Source organism: Macaca nemestrina, chromosome 7 (genome assembly GCF_043159975.1).
Source record: "Macaca nemestrina isolate mMacNem1 chromosome 7, mMacNem.hap1, whole genome shotgun sequence".
NCBI lineage: Eukaryota > Metazoa > Chordata > Mammalia > Primates > Cercopithecidae > Macaca > Macaca nemestrina.
The window spans coordinates 130,065,549-130,091,650 of NC_092131.1; the positions used below are offsets into that span (position 1 = coordinate 130,065,549).

Consider the following 26,102-nt stretch of genomic DNA (forward strand, 5'->3'; position numbering starts at 1 on the left):
ATCACTTGGACTTAGTATAGAAATGCGGGGTGGGGGCTGGTTAGGTGAAAAGGATGTGGAAGCTGAGAGGGAAAGGAGAAAGAGGAGGAAGAGAAAAAGGGGGGAAGGGAAACGGATTTATATTATATACCATTATCTAGGTGAGAGGTTGCACATTGGCAGCCCACGAGCTGATTTTGGCCCATAGATGGGTTTAGTTTGGCTTCTCTGGTGTTATTAAAAAAAATAACTGAGCCCAAATTTAAGAATTGAAATATTTCACATAAAAAATTTAGAGTTCTGGCTTCTCTTATAAACCAGGAAGACATGTTAACATTGGCTTCACACTCCCTCGTCGCAGTAATCGGCTGGATCCCAGGATGGCTGCTCCTCTCTGATGGGCCCTATATGCTCTGATTTGCCCCCGTCCCCAACCCTCCCTGTTGCCCCACAACACTGAGGCTAAGTCTCAGTTTATTACTCCTTTATTTGTGAACATGGATGATTTATATCATTTATCATACTTGCATTGTTCTTTTTCTTATCCAATTTTTTCTCCCCCCCGACCCCACCTTTTTTTTGAGACAAAGTCTTGCTCTATCACCCAGGCTGGAGTGCAGTGGTGTCATCCTGGCTCAGTGCAGCCTCAACCTCCTGGGCTCAAGGAATCCTCCTGCTTCAGCCTTCTGAGTAGCTGGGACTACAGGCACGCACCACACCTGGCTAATCTGTGTGTGTGTGTGTGTGTGTGTGTGTGTGTTTTTATATATATATATATATATTTTTTTTTTAAGAGATGTGATATATATATATATATATATAAATAATTTTTTTTTTTAAGAGATGGGGTTTTGCCATGTTGCCCAGGCTGGTCTCAAACTCCTGAGCTCAAGCGATCTGCCTGCCTCAGCCTCCCAAAGTGCTGGGATTACAGGTGTTAGTCACTGTACCTGGCCCAGAATTTTTCTTATAATTCTCTCTAGTACAAGTGGCAAAGTTAAAGGCAAGAGGGTCACATGATTTTCTCCTTACCTGGTCAGCTTCATTCATTTCTGTGGCCTTCCTGCCTTCCTGAGCATCTGAGGCCGTGGGCAGTGTTAGATCCCCCACATGCACTGTCACATGTAACCATCACAACATTGCAGAGCAGATGTTATAACCCCCATTTTTCAGAGTGGCTCAGAGATGGGAGGGAACTGGTTCAAGTTCATGAGGCCCATTGGGGTCAGACCTGTGATTTCGAGTCTGTACTTAGGAAGGGGGTATGAAAGGAGAAGGAGGCAAGGAACAAGGTGTTGGAGTTAACAGGAGAAGAAAGGGAGGTATCTGGAAATAGAACTTCTTCAGCTACCCTTGGCACCTGGAAACCCACAAGTCAATGGAGGACTGGTTTAGAGAAGGTCCTTTGTTTTTTGAGATGGAGTTTCGCTCTTATTGCCCAGGCTGGAGTGCAATGGTGCGATCTCGGCTCACTGCAACCTCTGCCTCCCGGGTTCAAGCGATTCTCCTGCCTCAGCCTCCCGAGTAGCTAAGATTACAGGCACCTGCCACCACGCTCTGCTAATTTTTATATTTTAGTAGAGACGGGATTCCACCACGTTGGTCAGGCTGGTTTTGAACTCCTGACCTCAGATGATCTGCCCGCCGCAGCCTCCCAAAGTGCTGGGATTACAGGTTTGAGCCACCGTGCCCAGCCGAAGGTCCTGTTTTAAGTGCTATGTACATAGTGGACCTGTGATGGTCACTGGCTCTTTGCACCTTCGGTTTACAGAATTGCTAAATTTAACTTTTTATAATTTGTTATGGAAAATTGTATACATATGCAAAAGTAGTGTGAACAATATAATAAACCCCCATGTACCCATTGTTCAGCTTCAACAAGGATCAGCTCATGGCTTCCCTTGTGTCACATTGCAAATATGTATCCTTCAGCTTTTCAGTAGGTACCACTGAAATATAAGAACTTTTTCTTAAACTCATTTTTTCAGCAGTGTTCCTATAATGGGCCTTCCCAGAGCTCTGGCCTGCAGAATCAGAAAGTGCACAGAGGGGCCGGAGTGGCCCAAACTCCAGCTGGGCTCCCCCTGCAGACTCCACGCTGGGCTGGCTGGTGCCATGGATGCAGGGAGGGCAAAGCTGCAGACCTTTCACTACTGAGTTACAAGATCAATTCAGCTTATTGAGTGGCAAAAAAGGGTCAAGGGTAGAAAATGAGGAAGAATGGATTTGGGGCTAGTCTTTATGAAGAGCCACACTTCTTCAAAAGTGGTCTGGCTGGGCACAGTGGCTCATGCTTGCAATCCCAGCAGTTCGGGAGGCTGAGGCGGGCAGATCACCTGAGGTCGGGGGTTTGAGACCAGCCTAACCAAAATGGAGAAATCCCGTCTCTACTAAAAGTACAAAATTAGCCGGGCATGGTGGCACACGCCTGTAATCCCAGCTACTCAGGAGGCTGAGGCAGGAGAACTGCTTGAACCTGGGAGATGGAGGTAGTGGTGAGCCAAGATCGCACCATTGCACTCCAGCCTGGGTGACAGAGCAAAACTCCGTCTCAAAAAAAAAAAACCAAAAAAACAAAAAAACAGTGGTCCATACAAATGTCTACCATTTTCTCACTTCCCACTAATTCCTTAACCATCTTCAATCTGGCTCCTGCCCCTATCATTCCACTGAGGAAATTTAAAATTAGTGTCACCAAGACCCCCACGTTGCTAAATCCAATGGGTGTTTCCCAGGCCTCTTCTTTTCAGATGTCTTGGAAGCACTTGGCACTATTCCATCCTGTCTGAAACTCTCCCCCTGGCTTCTGGGACACCACACTCCCCTTGCTTTCCTCCTGCTCTCAGGCTGCTCATTTCTGTTTTCTTTTCTGTCTCATCTTTCTCTACCTGGCTATTAAATATCAGAATTTCTTAAGGAATGAGTAGACCTGCTTCAGGCACTGTATTCCTTTAATGAGCAGTTTCCTAGGACCATGATTTCAACTACCGTATGTGAATGACTCACAAATTTATGTCGACAGGCCAAACTTTGCCTCTGCCCTTAGAATTTCATATGTAATTACCTCCTTGCCAGCTTCAGTCAGACGTCTTGTCTAAGGCTGAACCCAGCCAACCCCAGCCTCAGTGTTTCTTATCTCAGTAAATGGTACCACCATCCATGTAATCACAAACCCAGGAATCATCCTAGATACCTCCTCTCTTCCTATCCCCTGAAATCTAACCCATTATCAAATCTTATTTAACCACCTCCGCCTCTCTTCATGTCCACTGCCATGATCCAGGGTCAGGCCACCATGAGATGTCATCTGGACTAATAAAATATCTTCTAATTGATCTTCCTGTTTCTCTTCTGTTCAGCTAGAACAATATTTTCAGAATATAGATTAGATCACCAACGATGGCTCAAAATCCCAGCACTTTGGGAGGCCGAGGCGGGCGGATCACAAGGTCAGGAGATCGAGACCGTCCTGGCTAATATGGTGAAACTCTGTCTCTACTAAAAATACAAAAAATTAGCCGGGCATGGTGGTGGGCGCCTGTAGTCCCAGCTACTTGGGAGGCTGAGGCAGGAGAATGAACCTGGGAGGCGGAGCGTGCAGTGAGCCGAGATCAAGTCACTGCACTCCAACCTGGCCGACAGAGCAAGACTCCGTCTCAAAATATATATATATATATCCCACCATAGAGGCCTCCTCCCTCAGATGCTGCAGCCCAGCTTCATCTTGCATCACTGTTCTTCTCTCTGTGCTCTGCTCCTGGGCCTTCTTTTAGCCCACCTACAACATCATCTTCCCTCCACAGTGCTGTCCCTTCTTCCAGAAATGCTCCTCCCTCAACTCCAAGTCCTATTCATTCATTCATTCTTCTTCTTCTCTCTCTTTTTTTTTTTTTTTTTTAAGACAAGGTTTCACTCCTGTCTCCAGGTTGGAGTGCAGTGGCACGATCATGGCTTACTGTTCACTGCAACCTCCTCCTCTCAGGCTCAAGCAATGCTCCCGCCTCAGCTTCCCACAGGTGCACACCACCACAGTCGGTTAATTTTTGTATGTTTTGTAGAGATGGGAGTTTCACCATGTTGCCCAGGCTGGGTATTGAATTCCTAAGCTCAAGCGATCCTCCTGCCTTGGCCTGCCAAAGTGCTGGGATTACAGGTGTAAGCTACTGCGCCTGGCCCTATTCATTCTTTAGATGTCCATTTCTCCAGGGCAGTCTTCTCCCACCCCCAGTCCAGGCCCTTCTCTTCCCTGCCATGGTCTAAGAGCTGCAAGAACCTTTCCTTCAAGGCATTTAATTCAGTTTAATTCAGTTTGTCCATACACTTACTGAGATAATTATTTGATCAATGTTTGTCTCCCATTACACTGCCAGCTCCAAAAGATTTCATCACCATTACAGTTTGAGAGTCTAGCATAGTGGTTGTCACGTAGTAGGAACTGAATGTTTACACAGCAGACAAGGGCAAAGAGCACAAAAGAAAAGCAAAGAATAATAAATAGGCAGTTCACAGAAAACCAAGTACAAGTACTCCATAAGCAAATGAAAAGATGCTCTGCCTTACTTATAATTCAAGAAATGAAAATCAAAGCCACAGTGGGATCATCCTGACCATCCAAATTAGCAAACATTTAATATTGCAAGTATTGCCAGGAGGGTAAGCAAGCAAATACCCATGGCATTGCTGGTGGGAATATAAACAGACTCAACCATGTTGGAGGGCAATTTGATTACACGGCTAAAACTTTAAATGCCCATACACCCTGACCCAAAAACTCTACTTCTAGGAAACTACTTGAGAGATAGACTTCTGTAAGTATACAAAAATGTTTGTAACAAGGATATTTGCCGATTTTTTTAAAATAGAGAAAAAAAAAACTCACGTAAATGTCCATCCATAGAACATTGCTTAAGATGGTTGTAACACCGGCTATCCACACAATGGAACACCAAGTGACTCGAAAAAGAATGAGCTAGGTCGGTGTGTGTGGGTATGGAAAGAATTCCATGATACATTTGTGAAAGAAACAAAAATTCAGAACAGTGTGTTAGGTACAATCCTGTTGGTGCACACTTTTAAATAAAGGAATAGACGTAAGATATATACATCAAATGTTTAGAGAAGGATAGTCATAAAACTATTAACATTTAGGACAGGAACTGTGCTTTATGTTGGGATGGGAGATGAGAAGCGAGACATTTATTTCTCATTTGATATCTTTTTATTGCCATTTACAATTTGTTTTACCATATGCATGTATTACCTTCTTTAAAGTTTAAATATTTTGGATCAATATGATGGACATGGTACAAGCAGAAATACCTGTGAAAGGTATTTTCTCTTTTTTATAGCTTCTTCTTACAATCCCATTCACAGTATCAAAAATGCAGAATTGAGGTAGGTTCTGGCTATGATTTTATTGCTTTTAATGGGAATATCGTAGAAGAGGTTATCATCTGGTAACTAAAAAGTCCATTAAAGAACCATTTGAAAGACTGCACAGGAGGAATCTGCAAGGACCTCCCTATGAGATTAAAAATTGGGACCTTGAATATTTTTTACCATCTATTACTTTTACTCACCCATTCCCTCTAAAGGTTTGGGTTAATCTTGAATCATATAATAGCAAATACTTTTTAAAATGCCACAACAGATTATTAGCAAATGTGGTCCTGATTCCATAGGTCCATGAATTGGCTTCTGAAACAGCTCAAAAACTAGCCCCCATCTGGCCTTGCATATCAAAAACAGCTGTGGCTACAATTTATATGCCTGCAAGCAGTTCCAGGGCTAGGAATGGCATCCAGAACTACCTCACAAAAGGGTGCAGGTGGCTCTGGGCTTTTGCTAGAGGCTGTGTTCACTGAAGGTCAAGCTTTAACAAAGCCTTTTTGAAGGGCAACCTCATAGCTATGTCAATATAAAGATACTTTCACTTTCATTTGACATTTGGGTTTTATTCCTTTTTTTTTTTTTTTTTTTTTTTTTGAGACAGGGTCTCAGTCTGTCACCCAGGCTGGAGTGCAGTGGCACCATTATAGCTCACTGTAACCTCGAACTCCTGGGCTCAAGGAATCCTCCTGCCTTGGCCTCCCCAAGTGCTGGGATTACAGGTGTGAGCCATCATGCCTGGCCCCTTATTCCAGTTTTGGTGCTGGGCAAATATTTTTAGCTTAAACTGTGAGCACCAACAATGCCATTCTCCAAGATTCAGGTAACAAGAGCTTATATATGCAAGCCCTGATTATCATATACTTTAATCCCATAATCTTTTATGATTTAGGTTTTTTTTTGAGACAGGGTCTCACTCTGTTACTCAGGTTGGAGTGCAGTGGCACGATTTCAGCTCACTGCAGCCTCTGTCTCCTGGGTTTAAACGATTCTCCTGCCTCAGCCCCTTGAGTAGCTGGGATTACAGGCGTGTGCCACCACACCCAGCTAATTTTTTTTTGTTTGTTTCTTAAGACAGAATCTTGCTCTGTCGCCAGGCTGGAGTGCAGTGGCACAATCTTGGCTCACTGCAACCTCCACCTCTTAGGTTCAAGCGATTCTCCTGTCTCACCCTCCCGAGTAGCTGGACTATAGGCGCCACCACGCCCAGCTAATTTTTGTAGTTTTAGTAGAAACAGGGTTTTACCATGTTGGCCAGGATGATCTCGATCTCTTGACCTTGTGAGCTGCCTGCCTCGGCCTCCCAAAGTGCTGGGATTACAGGCACAGGGGTAAGCCACTGCACCCAGTCTTTGTTTTTGTATTTTTTAGTAGAAATGGGGTTTCACCATGTTGGCCAGGCTAGTCTCAAACTCCTGACCTCTAGTGATCCGCCTGCCTTGGCATCCCAAAGTGCTGGGATTACAGGTGTGAGCCACTATGCCTGGTCATAATCCTATAATCTTAATGCCCATTGTGATGATGACCCAACCACTTGTTCCTACAACCAAAATAAAGAAGCTGGTTTCCTCACAGCAGACACGTGACTATGATCTAGATGTCTGTTTCCTCCTTTGAGAAATGAAGGTGAAGTTCTTTCTAGTTTCTGGCTGGGAGATAGGTTAGCTAAAAAAAAAAAAAAAAAAAGTTTCTCCTAGCAACAAATCCCAAATTTTATAATGTTTCAGCAGTTCTTGGAAACCACACTAAGTAGCCGAACAAACAATATTGAAGTGGTCAGACATCACTGGCCACCAGTACAATGCCAGCTGGAGGTCGGAAGCCTGGCTTCTTTGCCATTTCTGGTCTAAAATATGAGCTTCCACGGAATTCCACACATGGGCATGAACCCAAATGGGTCTTAGAATGTGTGAGCTAATGTGGATACCCTGAAAATGAAATACAACTCTTCTTATACTGCCTTGGAAGGTTCTGTGAATTTCATCTTTCTTTTCACTAACCTCCAACTGAAATTTAGCATTTAGTTTTATTATGAATGTAGGTAACAACCATAATAGTATGCAGGACTGTGACTCTATCACCGACAGAAATCACATAGATATTCATGGGACATTACAGAAGTTACTGATATTTTGAAATATTTAAGAACTCATAACTATTTTGAAATTATGATAATTATTAGATCCTCTAGGAGGTCTCCTATTTTAATGTTAAAGAAGCACATGGCTGGGCACAGTGGCTCATGCCTGTAATCCCAGCACTTTGGGAGGCCTAGATGGGTGGATCCTTTAAGCCCAGGAGTTTAAGACCAGCCTGGGCAACACAGGGAGACCTTGTCTCATCTAAAGTAGAACAATTAGCCAGGTGTGGTGGTACACACCTGTGGTCCCAGCTACTTGGGAGGCTGAGGCGAGAGGGTTCCTTGAGCCCAGGAGGTTGAAGCTGCAGTGAGCTGTAATTGCACCACTGCACTCCAGCCTGAGAGTGGGACCCTGTCTCAAACAGAGTGGGACCCTGTTTAAAAAAAAAATAAATAAATAAAAATAAAAATAAAAATAAAAAAAAGCCACCTTATTATATAGCAAATTTGTTTTTTAAAGAGTATTTTGATGGCCGAATGCAGTGGCTCATGCTTGTAATACCAGCACTTTGGGAGGCCGAAGCAGGCAGATGGTTTGAGAGCAGGAGTTTGAGACCAGCCTGGGCAACATGGAGAAACCCCATCTCTACAAAGAATTAACAAAATAGCCAAGTGTAGTGGTACACACCTGTAGTCCCATCTACTCAGGAGGCTGAGGTGGGAGGATTGCTTGAGCCCAGGGGTTGAGGCTGCAGTGAGCTGAGATCGTGCTACCATACTCCAGCCTGGGAGACGGAGTGAGACCTAGTCTCAAAAAATATATATTTTGATAGTTGTATTTCAAGAGAATTGGTTTCCTTTGTACTCTTCCGTATTTTATTTTATGAGTTTAAAACACTGTTCTGAGAAGGTACCCATAGACTACCAAGGAGTCCTGCTTCCATCTGGATATTCCTGTTTAAAAATTCTAATCTCCAAAATGTCCTCCTTTCCTTCTGACCAAAATGGCAAACACATGCGGTAATGTATTAAAATTCTGTTAAAAGAAAAGCAAACATTTCTTCTTAGGTAGACCAAGTCTAGTTTGATGTAATGTTCAAATTATGGTTTCGGTTAAACAAATATACGCAGATATCACACAGTAATTTTTCTTCAGTCAGATTCACTTTGGTATTTTGAGTTTGGATGGACTCAAACCTGTGTGAGTTTCTAAAATATGAGGTAATACATTTGGACTGAAAATCAGAGAGGATCAGAGAAAGAAGGCTAGCTTTCTCTTTGGCACTCTAATCACAGGCTGTAAGGGGTTTGAATGAAGGGAAATGCCAAGGCTTTGTTCTTATTTCATTGCTAAATTATAGCAAAGTATATCTAATTCTCATTCTTTAAAATATTAGGCTTGATTTATTCTGACTCCAAATTTCCTTTGAATACTTACTGACTTTAAAGAACGTTTGTGTGGTTTAACTTTAAAGAAAGTTTATGTGTGGTTAAGCCTCAAATAATGTTGTATGAAATTGATCCCACCTATGGTAGAAGAAGAAAATAAACTGGTCAAAAAAGTACTGGGGGCTGTAAAGGTACAGCCCGTGACTTCGGGAGCTGAGTCCATGGAGCAGTCAGACACATGCTAACACAACGTGACCAGAGAGTCTGGTAAAATGTCCACAAGATGCAGAGGCTCTCAGAGAGGGGGTGGCATTTGAGCAGAGATTTGTAAGGAGAGGAGTGGGTCACCAGACAGAGGATGAGGAAAGGGCACTGGGGGCCTTGAAGAATGGCATGGACAAAGGCAGAGGCAGGAGGGGGCATGACCTTAGAAGGATGGAGAAGGGAAGTTGTGGGGTGCTGGGAGTGTGTATAGATGGGAGCCCTTGGAGATGAATTTGGACGGAAGACATCGGGCAGACTGTGAGGGCTGATTGTGGGCACTGGGATGCCTAAAAGATTTTTGATCAGGATATGACAACTGAGATCTGGTTTTAGGAGCCTACACTGGCAGCTGAATAGGAAGATGGGTAGCGTGTGATACCCAAAGTTCATTCATGCCACAAACAGTTCTCACGTACCTACCATACCTCTGCCAGCCCATGGACAGAACCAGCCCTGCAACTGTGGCCATCTTGGGCCATGCTCCCCTCTTTAGGCTGAGCTATCCACTTGCCAAACGAGCAGGGAAGGACTATGTCTGCCCTTTAGAAGGAATTCCAGGAGGCTAATTTTGCCAGTGGGTCTCATTATAGCCCAATTTATCTAGAAGAGAAACCTGATATCTTTCTCATCCCAAAGTAGTTGCTTCCCAATCCCCTCCTCTAAAAAAAGAAATTGTTCTCCCATTACTCAGATTCCAGTTTTCGCAGTCTTTTTTTTTTTTTTTTTGAGACAGGGTCTCGCTCTGTCGCCCAGGCTGGCTTGCAGTGCCATGATCACGGCTCACTGCAGCCTCAACCTCCCAGGCTCAAGCAATTCTCCCACCTTAGCCTCCTGAGTAGCTGAGACTACAGGTGTGCACCATCATGCCCAGTTAATTTTTTATTTTTTGTAGAGACAGGGACTCACTTTATTGCCTAGGCTGGTCTGAAACTCCTGGGCTCAAGTGATCCTCCCACCTTGGCCTCCCAAAATGCTGGGATTACAGGCATAAGCCACTGTGCCTGGCCTGCTGTAATTTTCAAGGGGCAGGAGCCCTGTCTCAGTTAGTACCTGACCAACAGACACTCAATAGATATTGCCAAGTGATGCTGGCAGCCCCCTCTCATCGTGGGTGGGGGGGGGTGGGTCTTGTTCAAGACCTAGTCACTTAATGGCCCCATCACTGCTCCTCTGTTTCCTGTGCTACCAGCTCCTGCTTCTAACTCTCATCCTTAATCTTAGTGTCTACGCCCTGTTCTTTGATGCTTAATCAATTGCTTTTGTGATTTTTTTTTTTTGGCTATCCTAAACGCTGTATTTAAGTTTCTCAAGAATTTTTTTTTTTTTTTTTTTTTTTTTAACCTCAGGAGCAGAAAGGTGAATTAATCAGACTCTTTAGCCTGCGGCAATTTTGTTGTACAAGATCCGCCTCTCCTGTCTTGTCTTATTTTATTTTTCCCTTTATGCCAGGTTCCACCACCATCAGTCCCTGCCTGTCCCAACAAGCACCTACACTAATGTGATACAGATATGTAATTTACATAAATGTTACTGGCTTTTCCCTTTGCTTTTTATACTGTCTTTGTTGCTATAATGTCCATCTAGATAACTGCTTTCTAACTGCCATATAGAATTCCATGACATTTCACCTACCTCAGTTTACTTATCCAATCCCCTAGGCCTCTGGACCCTGGTTTTAAATTACCTTGTTACAGTCCACAGTGTTAGTAAAGAGCTGATATTTAGTGATGACTCACTGGGTATTTGTTATAAAACACCAGAAGCCAAGAAGGCCCATTTTCTTTTTTTTCTTTTTTTTTGAGACGGAGTCTTGCTCTGTCGCCCAGGCTGGAGTGCAGTGGCGCGATCTCCGCTCACTGCAAACTCCACCTCCCAGGTTCATGCCATTCTCCTGCCTTAGCTGCCCAAGTAGCTGGGACTACAGGAGCCCGCCACCACGTCTGGCTAATTATTTTTGTATTTTTAGTAGAGATGGGGTTTCATTGTGTTAGCCAGGATGGTCTCGATCTCCTGATCTCGTGATCTGCCCGCCTCGTCCTCGCAAAGTGCTGGGATTACAGACGTGAGCCATCGTGCCCAGCAAGAAGGCCTATTTTCAAAAACAAAAACCCATCAATAGGAAGAGGAAAAGTATCTTATCAGGGCTCACATATATATGCAAAAGGCAGCAACATGTGCCCCAGAATGCATCTTCCTCCCGGCACAGAGAGGGAAAACTGGAGGTGCCTAAAAAATAAGATATCAGAGGTGGGGTCAGAATTCAGCCTTTATGCCTCCTGGTCACCTGCTCAGGTCAGCCCCAGAAGTCCCCATGGAGGAACATCTGTGGTGATCTTATGGAGCTGAGTATCAGGATTCTACATGAGTGAAGTCCAGGATTCTATGTGAGTGATCAGACTACACGAGGAAAGAAGCATCCTGTATATACTGTAAGGGGGAAAGCCCCAAGAAGTGACACCTGCTTGGTTTGAGGGAGGAAGGCCCTGGAAGTCGGGTGGAAGGGTGATAATGTGCAGTCAGACGTGCACCATGGCTGGGTAGGATAACAGCCCACTGGCTGGCCTGGCATCAGCCCACAAGTACAGTCAGCTATGATCTAAAGCGCTGGTCATCAGACTACAAAAAAACAAAACCAACACACACACACACACACACACACACACACACACACACACACACACACACACACACACCCACACTCTATAAAACAGGAAAGTGTTCTATGTTTTTTTTTTTTTTTTTGTATTTTTAGTAGAGACGGGGTTTCACCGTGTTAGCCAGGATGATCTCGATCTCCTGACCTCATTCATGATCTGCCCGCCCCGGCCTCCCAAAGTGCTGGGATTACAGGCGCGAGCCATCGTGCCTGGCAAGAAGGTCTATTTTGACACCAAACAGGTGTCACTTCTTGGGGCTTCCCCCCTTACAGTATATACAGGATGCTTCTTTCCTCGTATGTTCTGATCACTCACATAGAATCCTGAACTTTCCTCATGTAGAATCCTAATATTCAAAAAAATTCCCGTTTAATTATTTTGAGTGTTAAGTTGTGATTCTCGCATGTGATACTCCTGCAAGACTGAACCACTTATGTCTCTGGAGTTATAAGGGTTATGTATCTAATAATGGCAGCTTGTCCACCCACTCACTAGTGAACAAAAAGAATTCAATCAATACTCCTGTGTGATTATAGCACAGTACTGCAGTGCAATCCTACAGCACGACTGTACTGTAGTGTGGATTTACTTCTTTATGTGGTAACTGCATGGCCAAACATATCCTATACTGGGTTGAATGGTGTCCTCCCAAAATTCATATCCACCCAGAACCTGTGAATGTGACCTTATTTAGAAATAGGATCTTTGAAGATGTTATTTAGATGAGCTCATGCTGCATGAGGGTGGGTCCTAAATTCAGTATGACTGGTGTCCTTAGAAAAGAAGGCAATTTGGACAGGCAGACACAGAGACACACAGTGAGAATGCCACATGACAATGAAGGCTGGGACTGGAGTTAGGCAGCCACAAGCCAAGGGAGGCCAAGGATTGCCAGTAAGCACTGGAAGCTGATGGAGGGTCGTGTAACAGATTCTTGCTCTAAGCCCCCAGGAAGGAACCAATCCTGCTGACACCTTGATTTCAGAATTCTGGTCTCCAGAACTATGAGAGAATGAATTTCTGATGTTTTAATCCATCCAGTTTGTGGTATCTTGTTATGGCAGCCACAGGTAACTAATACACATCCCTATTATCTAATTCATGTGTGTGCTTGCTTCAGGGTTGGAATGTTTGGCGGTTGTGGAGTGGTGGGTGTTTTGATTGGGTTGCAACAGACTGAAACACCAATATTTGAAGCCAGTGTTAAATAGACCTATCCTAAATACAGGAAAAAACAAACAAACAAACAAAAAACCAGGGCCTAATTCCAAATCTTAAGCTCCAAATCTGTGGCTAAATTGCGATGACATTAGGGAGTAAGTGGAAAGGTTGATCTCAATGTCATGGGACAGCTGATGTTTTAAATTTTATTATACTATGAACCAACACAGGATAGTTCTTTCTTTGATTTTACAACACACACACAAACACATACACACACAATGGCTTCTACATTCTGTTCTAATTACCTGCTCTCATTAAAAAAATATATAAACACACAGCTAAATTCCATTCCTGTTCTAGGCACTGTAGAATCCAAAGCCCATTCAATGCTGGGAATTTGGGTAATTAAAAAAAAAAATCTGAAAGTTAGTGACTAAAAATAGGAAATTTGAGGTATAAGCTTGAATCCAATGAAAAGATGAAAGATTGTGAGGGGAATTTCAAATGACCCATTCAGAGTTATAACCAACAAGGCATTGTCGCCATGGGTTCCAAGATGACGGCACAAATTCATTCCTGACTACCAAACAAACTGCTAATGGCAGAAGTAGTTAACCTAAAAAACACAGGATGTACATAGATGCTAATTTAATATAAGGGTTTTGTAGAGACACAAATGAACCCAAACTTTGGTGTTTTTGAGTATTAGAACTCCAAGCAATAACTGAATATCAATTTTAATGTCCTTTGGGAACCAATGTACATAAAAAAATCCCTGTTTAATTATTTTGAGTGTTGAGTTGTGATTCTCGCATGCCATACGCCTGCAAGACTGAACCACTTATGTCTCTGGAGTTATAAGGGTTATGTATCTAATAATGGCAGCTTGTCCAACCACTCACTAGTTGAACAGGTAGGAGACATTTCTGTAACAGTAACAATTCAAGACATTATTTTTATTTGTATTTATTTATTTTTCATCTTTTTATTTTAGGATTGGGGGTACATGTGCAGGTTTGTTATGTGGGTAAATTGTGTGTTGTGGGGGTTTGGAGTACAAATATTTCATGACCAAAATAGTGACCACAGCACCTGGTAAGTAGTTTTTCGATCCTCACTCTCCTCTCACTCTCCATTTCCAATTGGGCCCCTGTGTCTACCGTTCCCCTCTTTGTGTCCATGTGTACTCCATGTTTAGCTCCCACTTATAAGAGAGAACATGTGGTATTTGATTTTCTGTTCCTGTGTTAATATGCTTAGGATAACGGCCTCCAGCTGCATCCATGTTGCCGCACAGGGCATGAACTCACTGTTTTTTATGGTTGTGTAGTATTCCATGGTGTGTATGTACCACATTTTCTTTATCCAATCCACCGCTGATGGGCTTCTAGGTTGATTCCATGTCTTTGCTACTGTAAACAGTGCTGCAATGAACATATGAGTGCATGTGTCTTTTTGGTAGGATGATTTATATTCCTTTGTGTATATATCCAGTAATAGGATTGCTGGGTTGAAGGTAGTTCTGTTTTAAGTTCTTTGGGAAATCTCCAAACTGCTTTCCATAGTGGCTGAACTAATTTACATTCCCACCAGCAGTGTATAATTGTTCTTTCTTCTCTGCAACCTTGCCAACATCTATTATTTTTTGACTTTTTGTAATAGCCGTTCTGACTAGTGTGAGATGGTGTCTCATTGTGGTTTTGATTTGCATTTCTCTAATGATTAGTGATATTGAGCAGTTTATTGGCTGTGTGCATATCTTCTTTTGAGAAGTGTCTGTTCATGTCCTTTGCCCATTTTTAAATGGGGTTGTTTGTTTTTTGCTTGGTGATTTGTTTAAATTCCTTATAGATTGTGATATTAGACCTTTGTCAGATGCACAGTTGGCAAATATTTTCTCCCAGTCTGTAGGCTGTCTGTTTACTCTGTTTCTTTTGCTGTGCAGAAGCTCTTGTTTAATTAGGTCCCACTTGTCTATTTTTAGGTGAAATCAAATAGATACCAGCTGGAATGCAAAATCAAATTAGGAAGATAAATCATAAGATCTCAAGAAATTGTGGTCTTGTGGTAGAGGAACCCTGGGCTAACTCCTTACTCCCAGGTATTACCTTTACTAGGGCTTCATGGGAAAGCCTAAGAGGCACTGGTGGAGTGGGTTTATCTCTATCCATCCCGAGAATCTGAAAATAGTACTTCCATCTATCTTCTGCTATGTTCCTTTATAATTTTATTTTACTTAAAAGCTTTTTTAAAAAATGTAAAATGTCAAATATACTAAAAGTAATCAAAACAGTATAATAAATTCTCAGGTACCCATCACCAAGCTTCAAGAATTATCAGCATTCAGCCATTCTTGTTTCATCTATAATCTACACCTCTGTAATTGCTTCATGATTTTTTGACTCTCAACACGTCTCTCAGGGGCAATAGTTTTGTTCTTTCCCCAGGAAGTACTCTCTCAAAGAAGACCTCAAGAATATAGATTTTTTTTTTTTTTTTACTTGTCTGCTTTAATTCCATTTCCAAACTGGGTTAAGGAATGCAAGGTGGAGCTCAGAATGGAATTAACCCCCTTGCAGAATGTTGCTGCAACTTGTGGTATTCAGCACCAGGGGATAGTAAGGTCCAGGAGATAGTAGGGACCCTAGCAGGATAGTAGGGTCACAGGGCATAGTTCTAGAGCCATGATCCTCAAAGCATGATCCCTGGACCAGCAGCATCAGCATCATCTGAGAAATCTGAGAACTTGTTAGAAATAGAAATTCCCAAGCTCCACCCTAGACCTCCTGAACCAGTCTCTGGAAGTGGGGCGTGAAATATATGTTTTAACAAGCCTTCCTGGTAATTCTGTTGCATACTCAAGTTGGTAACCACTGTTCCAGAGACACGGAGAACATGAGACACGAGCCACTGCAAGAATCAGGGGTATGATACCTAATCTATGTTCTCTGAATATCCATGTGCATGCTGGCACACACATACATACACATGCTCATATAGGGATATTCTTATTTAAAATAGTCAAAAACTTATTTCTACATGAAAAATGGGATATAGGCATTTTTTTTCTTTTTTTTTGTAGAGACAGATTTTTGCTTTTGTCGCCCAGGCTAGAGTGCAATGGCATGATCTCAGCTCACTGCAACCTCCACAAGCGATTCTCCTGCCTCAGCCTCCTGAGTAGCTAGGATTACAGGCATGTGTCACCACGCTTGGCTAATTTTGTATTTTCAGGAAAGACAGGGTTTCACCATGTTGGTCAGGCTGGTCTCAAACTCCTGATCTCAAGTGATCCACCCAGCTTGGCCTCCCAAAGTGTTGGGATTACAGGAGTGAGCCACTGTGCCTGGCCAGCATTATCTTAAGAAAAGAAAATGCCAAGGCAAAACTCCAGCATCCTTTTAGCTATATTTAATTTTGTTAATTCTGCTTTTAAATTTTATAAGTCATGTACAATAAACACTCCTAAAGCTTACCCATTAACCTATCCTAACCTATCCTAAAAGTCCACGCAATACCTGTACCACCCTGCCAGGCATTTTTAGTCATTCAACAAAGAGTAGTTTAGCACCTACTATGTGCCAGGCACTGTTTTAGGTGCTGGGGATAGTAGCAGTGAGCAAAACAGACTCCCCACCCCCTACAACAACCACCATACATCCTTGCCCTCATGAAGCTTACATTTCAGTGCTTAGATAAACTACGTTCATCTCATAATCCTCTGGGACAGGGTTTTGTGGATGAGAAGAATAAGTTCAGGAAGGTTAAGTATTAAGGTTGGTGCAAAAGTAATCGCAGTTTTTGCCATTAAAAGTAATGTCAAAAACCACAATAACTATTGCACCAACCTGATACTTTGTCCAAAGTCACACAATAAGTAACTATCGGAGCTATGACTTCACCCCATATCTGCTTGTCTTGTTCTACGGCCCGCCCTCTACTCCACATTGGAACAAGGAAATAAGATGATAGGTGTAGGGGCAACTGGACAGTCAGCTTCTCACAGGTTCTGAAACATTGTCCAGTACAATTTTTTTAGGTTTCACATCCATCTACAAATCCTTTTAACTAGTTAGGCCTGTTAAAAAGTCAGCGCTTCCCTTTAGTGTACTATCTTTAGTCATTTCTAATCTATTATTTAAGATGGCTCAAATTACCCCTGTAGCTTGGCAGAAGTTGGAAATGAATTTATCTGGGGTAGAGGCAGGATGAGAGACTTAATATCTAAATTCTACTTTGATGTCCAAATTGGTGGCAAAGCTCACAGTAGTCATCTGATTCCTCCCTAATGATACTGTGGTTGTCATGGTGATGGGAGGGGATTGTGAAATATCACAATGAAGCCTTATATAAATCTATTTCCAGGCTAGATGGGAGACATTTGAGGATGACATCAATAAAACGTAAGATGCTGTAAGATTGTGTAGCCAGACTATGTCTCTTTTTCAGAACCCCAAGGGGCAACAGCTGCTGAAAGAATCAGCAACATAGGTGTGGGCAGAGGGCCATGTGGGCACAGTGACCTCCAGGGCCTCTGTCGCCCTGCAGAGGATACTAGGAGGTCATTAGGAAAACAGCAGGAAGGACTAAGGCAGTTCCTGAGGGCAGTTCCCAAAGGCCAGAGGGTAGCCACATGGCCCTGGAACAGGGGGAATTTAATGCTTGTCAAGGACACTGTGGCAGCTGTCCTGCCCAGTGGGAGGGACCAGAGCATATGGGGTTCTAAGATTACAATGACGGCATCTTAGATTAAGATGACTCCAGTCACTGTTTTCTACCATTACCCAAAAGCCTTTTAAACTAAACTTCCCAGGTTACCTTGGTTTGAAAAGCCTGGGCTGCCTCGTTATTGATCATAATATTAACAATTATCATAGCATTATGTTGATTCAACAGTTAATTCAACTTTTACAGATGTAAACTTGATGTTTTAAAATTTATTAGTTTCACGTCCTTGAAAAATTCCCTTTCCCCAGCCTTTCGTCCCTGATAACCACTGATCTGTTTTCCACACCTATGGGTTTGCCTTTTCCAGAATGTCATAACAAATGGAAGTATACAGTATGTGGTCTTTTGAGTCTGGCTTCCTCCACTTAGCATAATGCATTTGAGAATAATGTTGCACGCATCAGTGGTTTATTCTTTTTATTGCTGGAGTAGTATTCCATTTCATGGGTGTACCCTAGGTCAGCCATTCCCTAGTTGAGGAATAGTTGGGTTGTACTAGGTTAAAGGGTTGTGAATAGAGGCTTATCAATTTTATTGACATTTTCAAAGAACAAGTATTTTGTTTCTTAATTTCTCTATTGTTTTTCTGTCTTAAATTTCACTGATTTCTGCTCTTAGTTTTATTATTTCCTCCCTTCTGCAATTCTCCCTTCTGCAAAGCAAAATCCAAAGAAATATGATTTGGGATTAACTTGCTCTTCTTTTCCTAGTTTCTCAGGGTTGAACATTACATTATTGATTTGAGCTTTTTCTTCTTTTCCAGTATAAGCATTTAATGCCATAAATTTCTGCTAAGCACTGCTTTAGCTGCATCCCACACATTTTGACATGTCGTATTTTCACTTTCATTCAGCTGAAAATATTTTCTAAGTTGATGTGAGAATTCCTCTTTAATTCAGTGATTGTTTAGAAGTGTGTTGTTTCATTCTCATGTTTCTTTTTAAATATTTGGGGAATTTCTAGATCTCTTTCTGTTACTGATTTCCAGTGAAATTCCATTATGATGGGAAAAGCAATGTTCATATTATAACTATATTAAAAATTTTCAAGTCTGTTTTATGGCCCAGAATATAGTTTATTTTAGTGACTGTTCCATGTACACTTGAAACAAATATGTGTTCTGCTGCTGTTGGTTGGAGTGTTGTATAAATGTCAGTTAGGTCAAGTTCTCTACTTGTTCTATCAATTATTTTAAGAAGAAGACTAAAGTCTCCAAGCATTATTGGGGATTTGTCTATTTTTCCTTTCACTTATGGCTGTTATGTTTTCTTGGTTAATTTCCCCTTTATTATCATGTAATTTCCCTCTTCATTTTTGGTAATTTTTCCTTGTTTTGAAGTCTACTTTGTGTAATATTAATATAGCCACTCCAGCTTTTAATTGATTAGTATTTCCCCAATATAGCTTTAAAAAATTTTGTTTCCTTTAAATCTATTTATATGTATCATTACATTTAGAGTGGATTTCTTATAGACAGTATATCATTGGGTCTTTCTTTTTCAATCTAATCTGACCATCTACATTTACAATGAGTAGTGATTAGATTTCGCTCTATTTTATTACTCTTCTTTTTGTCACCTTTTTTATTCCTCTGTTATTTTTCCTTTCTTTTTTGTACTTGCATAATTTTTAGTATTCTATATAATTTATCTATTTGCATGTTGGTCATATATCTTTGTACTATTTTTTAGTTGTTGTCTAGGTGTTGAAATATGCAAACCTAATTTGTCATAGTCTACTTTGAGTTAATATTTACCATTTCAAACAAAATGTAGAAATTTTAAAACCAACAATGGGGAAAGCTCTGCATGTGTGGAGGCTAGGAATATAGGGGACTTTTCTGTACCTTCAATTTTTCTGTGAACCTAAAACTGATGTAAAAAATAAAGCCTACTTTCAAAAAAAATCTGAAACCAAACAAACACAAAATAAAGGTCCTTTTACTCTCCCCTATTTATGTTATATTTGCCACGTGTATTTCATCTACATATATTGAAATTCTCCTAATGTTACATATATTTTTTTGCTTTCAGTAATCACGCCTATTTTATAGAACTTAAGAGGATATGACTTTGGCTTTTTCTTTTAACCTCACAATAATCTTGGTAAATAGGTAAGCAGATATAATGAAGACCATTTTAGAGGCAAGGAAACTAAGTTAGATACTTGTCTGCTCTGACGCAGCTGGCAAAGAGTTGAACAGGACTCAAACCTATATCCTACTTCTTTCCCCTGTACCAGGCTGCATTTTGTTCCTCATTTGTAAGTTACAGCTTTGATACAGAACTAGAGTCTGTGTGGCACAGAACGTATCATGAAATTGTAAACATATATTGGCAATGAGAACTAGGTTTCAGACCTGCTCTGCTCACTGCAGGTCATAAGGAAAGAGCTGAATCCAGGCTTAACACTCAACTTGTGAATGCAGAGCTTGGGAAATTTCACAAATAATAATAAAGTATTTTTCCCCTTGAAGATACCATATGAGCCAGATGAGGTGGGTCTTACATCCTCTATGTGGCACCAAGATAATAAGCCAAAATTGACCTGGGTCTAGTTTCTGAGGCACTGGGTCAACCACATTCTGGCTGATGCTGTTCATGTTCCCAACCAATAAACAGATTAGGTCCATGGTCATTTATCTTGGCTCTCCTCCATTTGGGATTTGCTACTTCTATTCATCAAAATAATCAAGATTCCAACTACAGATGGCTGAGTAAAATAATCATTTCTGTGGAAATGCTATTTCCCTTCCCTTAAATTGGTGGTTTTTAAAACTGTGTTCCTTAGAGTCCAAGAGATTTTCATTACGTTTCCAGATTTCTACAAAGTGTCCTCAGAGGTCATCCTGGAACAGAGGGTGGAATGGAGTGGAGGGAGGCACCTCCCTGTTGCTTTGTTTTAAATATTTTATGTTATTTGAACAAACAGTTCCTTGGAATTAAATAAATTGGAAAACTTCCACTTTGGAGCATTGACTCAGCCCCCCAGGATGGGAAAGAGCTTGAAGTTTATCTTAGTCTACCTCTGTGTGGAAGGCTTGAATTCATCATCTCCAAGTGACATCCAGCCTGGATCTGAGCAGCTTCAGAGGCAGGGGATTCCCCACATCCCTAGCAGCTCATTCCATCTTGACTAGTCCTGATGCTTTTATTCCTCCGTGCATCACTGCTTCTCAAACTTGGTGGCCCATGGAAGCATCTGAAAAGTTTTTTTTTTTTTTGCCTGGGCCTCACTCCCAGAAACTCTGATTTAATGGGTTCGGGTACAGCCTGAGCAATGGGAGATTTGAAAGTTTCCTGGTGATTCTGATTTGTAGCAAAGTTTGGGAACTGTTGCCTTAGATAAGCTAAGATCTACACCCTACACGTGTCCACTCAGTGCTCTTACTCTTCCCTGGAAAGCAGGGATAACAAGTCAAACTATCTCCCACATAAGAACCTTAAGAAAATCTGACGACAGCTTCACTTTCTTCCCAGCGTTTCCAATTAAAGTCCCGGTGCTGCCTAGACACCTCCTCCTGCCACATGTTATCTGGCTGATCTATGCTGTCTATAGACCAGTGAGGAGCCCCCCAGAAGGTAATAACTAGGATGGGTCTGATCATGGCACGGAAGAGCAGAACCGTGATACCCCTTCTTCTCCACAGTCCCCTTCGATTGCTGCAGCTCAGCTTTCCATGGAATCCCACCTACCTGATAAAAACGCTTTGATTTTTTTTCACACAGGTGCTGCTGCTAAACTTTCTTTTCCCCCATCTTGCATTTGGTCACTGATTCCTGGCTAAGGCCTAACGACAACCAGAAAACCAAATCAGCAGAACCTGCAGGCAATTCACCCTTCCATCCTGTAGCATTTTACATTTCGCAGAGTAAATTCACACACCTTATTTTAATTATCCTCCCCCTAGCTGTCCTTATTCCAATTCCGTTTTCCAGGTGAGAAAGCTAGTTTTAGAGCAAAGAATAGGCGTGCCCCCAAACCACATGGTGAGTAAGTAGCAGAGTAGAGGATGTAATCCATTTTGTGATCCGTACACCACGCGACCCTACCTCCCACACAACTGCACAGTCCATGGTAGGCCAGGGACGGGACCTCACAGCAGGGAAACCTCGGCTTAGTGCTGCCGCTTCGTGTGGCAGTGTTCCAGGGCCACCCACGCTCTGTGCACAGTTGTGTGCAACACCATAACCGCAAGACATGGGTCTTTGCCACAGTGCTGAGAAAACAGGCCAGGTTTCAGGGCAATGCTATTTGCCCCTCACTTTAAGTCCTGACAGAAATTAGGTGGTGACTTAAAAACTTCCTTGGAGAAAGACTGCCACATACATGGCTCAGCCAAAAACAACAAAACAAAACAAAACACCAAAAAACACTCCAGGTCAGAATGGCAATCCGTTTGGCAAAAATTCCTAACCCAGCTCAAGATGAATTCCTTGCTGCATATACATGTGGTGCCTTATTCTCCTTTTGGTTCCTGACGTGGCTTTGCCCTAGGACCGAAAAATATCTAACAGCCAACACTTAAACGATATACCCTTTCAGTTAGTTTCTATATAGTTTGGTTTTCTGGCTGCACGTTTGGTATATTCTCAGGGCTCTCTCATTCAAACTCCCATTACTGACCCTACTACAGGTCTTCATTTCACTTATTTCTTGGATTGGACTAAAGACAAGGCCGATAGCCCTTGGCCCGGCACTGGGCATGGAAGGTCCCAGGTGCAGGCGATAAGGAGGGGTGTTGTCTACAGAGGATTGAAAACCAGTCATAAAACTGTCTAGAAGTCGTGCTTTGTATTATCATCGTGTAAAATACTCCCCTGCTGGGTCAGAGCACTACCACTCTCCCTCCTCCCCAGCCTTGGCAGGTCACCGAAGACGTTCAGTCACAGACTTCAGTCCCAATCTGCTATGGCCTGGGATCTGTTTCTGTCCTGTGTCCCGTGAGTTTGACAGGACAGAAGTCACATCTAACCAGGCTCAGCAGGACTTCCACAAAACTTCCCAGACAGTACAGATGGAAGGGAACTCAGTTAACTCTGTTAAAAACAATATAGTCCTAAAAAATGATGCAGCTTCTATGGCAGAACCAAAAACCAGAGCAAACTGGATTTTAAGAGGCTCCAAGAATAAACTCTTGCACAACACAGTGGTTATTCCCAAGCCCTGGAAAGTATCAGGCTGGAAAAAGAGGGCATGAAATTGTTTTTATTTGAAAGGCATTTGTTTGGGAAGAGGATGCCTTCTCCAAGCAAAATGTTAGCTTGCTTGGTTAGAAGTTAATTACAGTATTCATTACTTAAAGCAAGCCTGGAATTTTGGATTGAATTCTTAGGAACCTATGATTCAGGAGGGAAATGACCTATTCAACCCCAGGCCAGTGAGCTAAAAGTTAATCTGATAACTGCCTTGTTCAAAAGGGCCCAAGAGATAAGAAATAAATCCCCGAAGGGGTAAAAAACAAAATTGTGGTTTTAAATCCAGGAACATTATCGTAGAGATATCAGAATGTTTGTTACCGAGATTGGAGCTAAATGAGGAAATGACTTAAAAGAATAAAGTGGTTAGTTGCCTTGGTTCCCAAATTAATAATGTCCTTGTTCTTTTGATATCTCCGATATTCACATGTTGGTTTAATTAAAATATTTGGACCCTAAAGTGCAGTGCAAGCAGGGAAATCATGCATTTGGTATGTGGCTTTAATGGACTATAGCTTATTCTAATCTGTCTTCAAAAGCAAACTTTATCCTTGTTGGTCATCTTCAGTCAGCCCTGTCTTCTGGGCTGGGTATTACTGACTAACTCGTGTGGGCCACTGGACATCACAGCTGTTTTTCAGTTGTCCCATCCTTGATGCCTATTTGACCCTTAACTTTGGGTTTCTCCCAGGGTTGGAGTCTCAGCTTGTGGTTTTCGTGCTGCGTGAGACTGACCTGATTGCTGGGACTTCTAGGCTCCCCGTTTCACCCTTCAGAACTGCCCTCCCATCTCAGCTCAGAGACCCTAACTCCAACTGTCAATAGGCCATGCCCTTGACCTTAACCCCTCCTGCCTCCTTTTGGATTATCCTCCATCAAGCATCCCTTCTCCCTCCCATCTCTTATCTCCCACTCTGCCAACTCCTCTCTATCCTCCAGGAAACATATTCCAATTATCCTAGCCTTAAAAAAGGAAAAGACAAACCACATCTTGCCTCAGTTCTGGCACCCCTTAATCCTCCTCCTCCTCTTCACCATCAAACTTCCTAGATAACATTCACTCTGGCTGCCTCGCACCTGCAAAGGTCATGCGAGATGTTGTAGCTGCTAGATCCAGCTGTCTCTTTTCTTAGATCTCACGTTGATGGCATGTTAACCCTTTTTGCTAGAACGTAGACTGCTTCTCCCCAAATCTCTCATCTTCGACTCCAGGGCATTGCATCCTCCAACCTCTGTCTACCTCGGAGCCAGTTCCTGGTTCTCCTCTCCAAAGGGAGCCGGTGCTACAGTCTTTAGAAGGTGGCTATGCTCACCACTGTCCACCAACAGTTACCTTCTCTGGTCAATTTCTGTTTTTCTCTCCATTCTATCCCTTGGACAATCCCAACCATCCACAATTTATATCTTTTGTCCTGAGTTCCAGCACCAGGTTTCCCCAGCCTGTTAGAGATTTTCCCTGTATGTTTTATAAACACCTCCAGTTCAACATGTCCCAAACCAAACACACCATTTTCTCTCCCATCCCTGCCTCGTCTTGTACACTAGCTCACGTGTCCTCCCAGTCATCAGGCTGGAGACCTCTGGGTTCCCCTGGCTCTTCTTTTACCCCAGCAGTGAATTAACTACAAAACCCCATTTTCCAAGCAAGCTGCATCCTCATTCCACCATATGCAGTCAAAACTTCCACACCCCAGGTCGATGCCCACACTGTCTTGTCTGGAAGGCCAGCCCCAGATGAGGAGAGTGCTGAATAGAGAAAAACTCCGTTTCAAAAACTGCCACTTACCAGCTTGGACCTCAGTATCCTCACATGCAAAATAAGGGGCTAGACAATCTGTGAGGCTTTGTGATTCTCTGGATGCAATTCCTCACCATGTCTGCATGTCCCAAAGCCTGTGTATCCTTCAAGATCCTTCTCCTCTCAAAGCATTCTCTGCCTCTCTCCCTGCCATCCCAACTAGAGGTAATGTCTCCCCACTCTGGATTACTGTCACAGTTTCTATATTTCTTACAGGGGGTTTAATCACTGATTACTAATCTCCCTCATTAGATGAACTGCCACTAACTCTTGGAGGGAAGGGTTCCTGTCTTGCACTTTTTCTTCTTCTTTAGATTCTCCTTGTATGTAGTAGATGACCATGATGTAGTCATTGAATGAATGAATGACTGCAAAATCTTCCCCACTGATGAAGAAGCTGCCGGAGCTTCTCATTTCCTCCTGGCTGCTGTCCTGACACAGGGCTGGAATAGCTTGCCTATTCTGAGAACTGGAATAAGGGGTGGGCCAGCCTGGCAGCTGCTGAGAGTGTTGGTCTATAAGAGGCTCTAAAACACCTCCAGGACAGCAACGTCTCACCAGATATGCAAGAAGATGATGCAACTCCTGTACATGGCAAGAAGAATGTCCTGGATAAGCTGCTCGGGGTTAGACGAGACACTTCCCTCCCCAACAAGGCAACACTTCATTAACAGTAGAAGTCAGTCCAATTCCATCTGAGGAATGTGGGTCTGGTTATCTGTGGGGTTTTAGTTTTGTTAGTTGCAGTGTGCAAATTGGGTGCTGCCCGCCTTGCTCTTCCTCTCCACACACAGGGCTCAGCCTGTCCTCAAAATGAAAGTTCAGGCTGGGCGCGGTGGCTCATGCCTGTAATCCCAGCACTTTGGGAGGCCCAGGTGGGTGGATCATGAGGTCAGGAGATCGAGACCTTCCTGGCTAACACGGTAAAACCCTGTCTTGACTAAAAAATACAAAAAATTAGCCAGGCGTGGTGGCAGGTGCCTGTAGTCCCAGCAACTCGGGAGGCTGAGGCAGGAGAATGGTGTGAACCTGGGAGGTGGAGCTTGCAGTGAGCCGAGATCGAACCACTACACTCCAGCCTGGGTGACAGAGCGAGACTTTGTCTCGAAAAAAAAAAAAAAAAAAAGAAAGTTGAGGAAGTATTTGAAGACTCAGTTTGAGGGACACCTGCTGTGGGCTGGCTCCGGGTGTCCATCCCTCTGGCCCTGCTCCTTTCCCTGCAAGACCCTTCCATTCTGCCAGTTCCTTGACTGCCCTTCAGTGGCTTAGGATTATCTTCATTCTTTGGCTTCTGCATTTTCCCTTCCAAATTCTACCCATTCTTCAGGGCTGGGCCCACATTCCACCTCCTCTACACTTCCTCCACCCTTGATCACTTCATATAGCACTGGTTTCTCTCTGATTTGAAGGCCCAAAGTGGACTTTTTATCCTTCCCTAGGCCAAACAGTTTACATCA

At 42.7% G+C, this 26,102-nt stretch overlaps 1 protein-coding gene across 2 annotated transcripts in view; it reads right to left on the minus strand.

The window, feature by feature from the left end:
- The window catches only part of LOC105487604 (thrombospondin type 1 domain containing 4), a 688,191-nt gene that overhangs the window by 54,573 nt on the left and 607,516 nt on the right, over positions 1–26,102 (minus strand). The gene's annotated exons all lie outside the window — the stretch shown is intronic.